The sequence below is a fragment of the Tupaia chinensis genome, unplaced genomic scaffold, assembly GCF_000334495.1.
Source record: "Tupaia chinensis unplaced genomic scaffold, TupChi_1.0 Scaffold146837_1, whole genome shotgun sequence".
NCBI lineage: Eukaryota > Metazoa > Chordata > Mammalia > Scandentia > Tupaiidae > Tupaia > Tupaia belangeri.
Window position 1 is genome coordinate 284,083 of NW_006206691.1, and position 4,802 is coordinate 288,884.

Consider the following 4,802-nt stretch of genomic DNA (forward strand, 5'->3'; position numbering starts at 1 on the left):
GGCTTCCGCCGCGCCCCGCGGCTTCCCGAGTATTAGTTTCTAAAGTTAAGTTCAAAATAACTAAAACTAAATACAATTGTTAGATCAGATCTGCTTGCACTGGCCACATTTCAAGTACTCATTCAGCACATGTGATTAGTTACTGTTGTATTAGACAGACTAATACTAGAGGACCTCAATATCTTAACTTCTGGGTAAAACCACAGAACATTTTTCTCAATGAGGTTAAATTGAAAAACACTGAAAAAAAGGACATTTGTAGAACGAAGTTAACATGAGAATTATAGTCAAGAGATATTATTACAGGCAAAACTAAATCTCTTCCCATTCCCCAAACATTGTTTTAGCTATTTTATTCTTTTTATAGTCTCCACATGACTTATATTTCTTATTTAGTTTTTGTGAAGCTATTTAGCCTGTTCATATTTTCCATATGGAATCTATAAAATGCCTAACTTTGTGATACTTTTTATCTAGCCCTGTATTACTTTTATTTAATATGCAGAACAAACCAGTGAAATGGGGTATAAGGAAATGATGAGAGAGCTAGAATCAAAGGTTTAAGGTCTCAGAACTAGAAAGAGCCATAACTAGATATCAGACCTACGTCACTTCAACACTTACCCGGGCTGGAGTCCTGATCAATGCTGTGTCATGATATTAGATGGTACAGATCATTGATCAGGCATGGCTCACAAAAGAAGATAGAAGAGCAAACAAGGCCTGCAGGATAACCACTACCACTTACTCTACTCATACTGCTGTGAGTGGTGTTCACTGCCCATATAAAGGAATGCTGGTGAGGAATGAGAGCTATGGTTAGAAAATGTCTATAACATTAATGCCTAGGCTTGTAGCACAGTACTGACGGATTTGCTGGAGCATCTATAGCAAAGGCATTTCTCTCTACGCTCTGGATTTCCTTATGAACAGGCATCAAGTGGGAACCAGCAGTTAGCGTAATGGCTGTGTCGCTGAACTCCCACATAGTCGACTGCGGTTTGCGTCCCAGACCCGGTGGCTTAAAACTCACACTAGGTGCATGTACGTGCATCTCCAAGATGCCGAGAGGAGAATGGAGGAGAAGGGACTGCGGCATGACCAACCCCCCTGGGGGGTTATTTCTCACTTTCTGTCTCTATGTCTCTGTCTGGCGAGCGCACGCGCCCTATAGCAAAAGCACGGCCCGTATAGAAAAAACCCTCCAAAAAAAAAAAAAAAAAAGAAAAAAAAAAAAAAGAACAGGCATCAAGAGAGAAATATTGGGGTGCTGGAAATGTCGTGATGCATTTTTGTATAGAAAAACAGAAAAACATACATCATGACTTTTACAACTCAATAATTACAGGTTGACCACGTTGCATGGCAAAATTTAAAAACGTATGTACACACTTATTCTCCAATATTTTTCTTTCAATAAATTAGACTTGTCTCTAAAATTTAGCACTACAATTATATCAATAAAAGATAAACGGGGATTTAGCCCACCGAAGGTTTTTAAACTTAGCTCTGTGCTGCTCTTCTGTCTTTCCCATTATTACCTTTCCCCCGTCTCCATAGAAGGATAAGCCAATCAGCAGCCATCTGTATTTGAGTTCCAAGAGGTCCCATTTGCTTGGTGCACTAGCACCCCTCTGTTTTCATTTTTTGACAAAAAAAATTCTCTTTTTCTTAGTGATTTTGTCTCTCTCTCTCTCTCTCTCTCTTCTTTTTATCTTTCACACTTTTCTGCTCAGTCTCCATACACTGATTTTCTAGATAGGTCTAGGTGCTCAGTAGCCAAATATCTGAATACTTTTAGGGTAAGCTAAATCCTCAATTTTCATTGGATCAGTGGTACAAAGGGAGAAAAATGGTACTGTTTACAGACTGCATGTCACCACCTTCTGCATTCCTCTGATTGCTCAGATGTACCTCCCAAAAAAATAGGAAAAAAACATATAATCCATCAAATGACCAGAAACCACCACAGAGACACAGGAAATATGAGAAACTAAAAAAATATCTCTCCCCTCTAATGGAGAAGAATAACTCATCTTCCTCCACAGAGAATACAAGGGAACGCATGGAAATGTCAGATAAAGAATGTGAAGTATTCATAGTGACAAAGCTAATAGAGATGCAAGAGAATACAGACAATGAACTCCAGAAGATGCAGAAGAAAAGAGATGCCAAGTTACAGGAAGTGAGGAAGTTCTTGCACCATCCGGAAGAGGAGATACACATCATAAAAAAAGAATCAAATAGAATTGTTAAAGATGAAGGCTGTAATACAGGAAATCAAAACTTCCATTGAAAGTACCAAAAGCAGATTAGATCATGCATATTAAATCTCAGATGTAGTAGAACCTCTGACCTAGAAAAGTTAACTAAAAAGAATGAAAAATTAACCACCCCAAATGAGGATAACATACAAGTAGTACCAGATACCATTAAATGCCTAAACATCCAGATCATCGGTATCCCAGAAGTTGAAGAAACAAATAAGGGTATTGATAATCTAGTCCATGAAATCCTGAAAGAATATTTTCCAAACCTAGAGAGGCACTCAAATATCCAGACCCAAGAAATACAAAGGACCCCACATAGAATCAACCCAAAAAGATCTGCCCCAAGACACATCATTAACCAAAACCACAGAGACAAGATGTTAAAATTGGCAAGAGAGAGACATCAAGTTACTTTCAAAGGATATTCCATAAGGCTAATGTTGGACTTATCACTGGAAACAATACAAGCAAGGAAAGAACGGAAAAATAAAGTGTTAAGTGAAAAACAATTTCAACCAGGAATACTATACCCAGCAGAATTATCTTTCATATGGGAAAATAAGGCAAAAATATCCTCGGATAAACAAAACCTGAAAGAATTTACCAACACCAGATCAGCTCTCCAAGAAGTGCTGAAGAGAGTGCTATACCAAGAAAACTAAAGTTGGACACTCATTAATAAGAGCACAAGAAACAACCAAGAGAATGGCCAGCCTAATGGGAGGAATAAGTCTGGAGTTGAATGTTAACTACCGGAGTTTAAATGGAAAGATCAGAGCACAGTAACACTGCAAATTCAATAGGATATTGACTACATGAGTGTGAACTAGTGAAATAGACTTTGTTTTTAACTTTAGACCAAAACATTACTGATTTTCTTTGATGCTTTGATTTCCACATTTAAAGAATTTTGTCTTCTCTTAAACTGTTGATAGGCTCATCTACCTACTATTTGAACTGAATCTTAACCTTTTTCCTGGCTTTAAGCTTTAAGTAAATATCTCTTAACATTTTTTGATTTTGATCTATTAAAACTAAAACTTTTTTGACATTAAAAAAATGCATTAAAAATACCTATTAATATATATTTAATGACTGCAGTAAGCTCACTGAGATTTAAGCCTAAAGTCAGATATGCATTCCTAAATATGTATATATCAGCTGTGTTTGCTATTGAATGTCTTTAAATTAATTAAGATCTTTATTGAATCAATAAAATGCAAATAAAAGGCATGGAAAACAACTATATATACCAGAGACAGTGTGGGAGAAGGGGAGGAGTGGGCAGATGGTGAGAGGTAGGGAATCAAGGGAGGGGGAATCAAAATATATAAGAAAGAAGAAATATAAAATTATTTGTTGATGATAAGATGTATGGTAATTTCCTTGATTGAGCCAATATATAATGTATACTGGATGGAAAAATCTCATTTTGTATACTGTATTGATGTACAGTGAATTACCATAAATAAATAGATTTTAAAAATAAATAAATTTTTTAAAAGGTAAAAAAGGAAGCATTTATTTATGCCATACCCCCTATACCAATAAGAGCACTAAAAGCGATGCTCAAGGGAGTCAGGGGTGCTGCTCGTTTGGATAGTCTAGCATTTGTTCTGAGGGGAATTGGCAAGGAGGCATTTCCCCATGCCATTTTAATATCAGGAATTATATAGCCTAATGAACATAGACTTGTCCAGCCGGGTGGAAGAACTAAATAAGCCCGATGTCCACAGATCCAGTAAACTCCCTGAGAGGCATTAAGTTTGGCCCAGAACTTAATATTGAACAAAAGAGAAAGAGATTCTTGCCTTCTGATCTTATTTCTAGCTCGTATAGAGCCACCCGAAATATAGCAGATAACCAAGGCACTGGGAATTAAATATGTTTTACATTGTGCTAGGAGGCCTCAAGCTTCAGGTAAAATAGAAAGAGCCAATCAAACTTTAAGGAAGATTTTGGAAAGTTATGTCAGGAAACATCACAAAACTGGCTTTCTCTCCTTCCAATAGCTCTTCTCAGGATGAGAATTGCCCGAAAGTCTAACCTGTCCCTGAGCCCTTATGAGATGTTATATAGAAGACCTTTTCTTTACACAGATATAGTAGTGGATGTAGAAACCAATGCCATCCAACAATATATAATCACACTTTCTCAGGTCCAGAAGGCTCTCCAGTCTTATGGGGACCAAGTCTTGCCAGCAGCTACCTCTCTGGGAGTTAACCCTTTCCAACCAGGAGATGAAGTACTAGTAAAAACCTGGAGAGACAAAAATCCTAAGGACCAACTTCAGCCTATTTGGAAAGGTCCCTATACTATTCTTCTTTCAACCCCTACAGCAGTAAAAGTGGCCAACATTCTCACTTGGATTCACGTTTCACGGATTAAGCTGGCTGCTGACCTGGAACCTGAACAGACTTCTCACACTTACACCTGTGACCCTCTGGAGGACCTTCGATTTCTTTTTAAGAAGAATTCTTCCTCAGATAAGTAATATGAACCCAATCTTTTTCTTGCTTTTACATGTTCTTA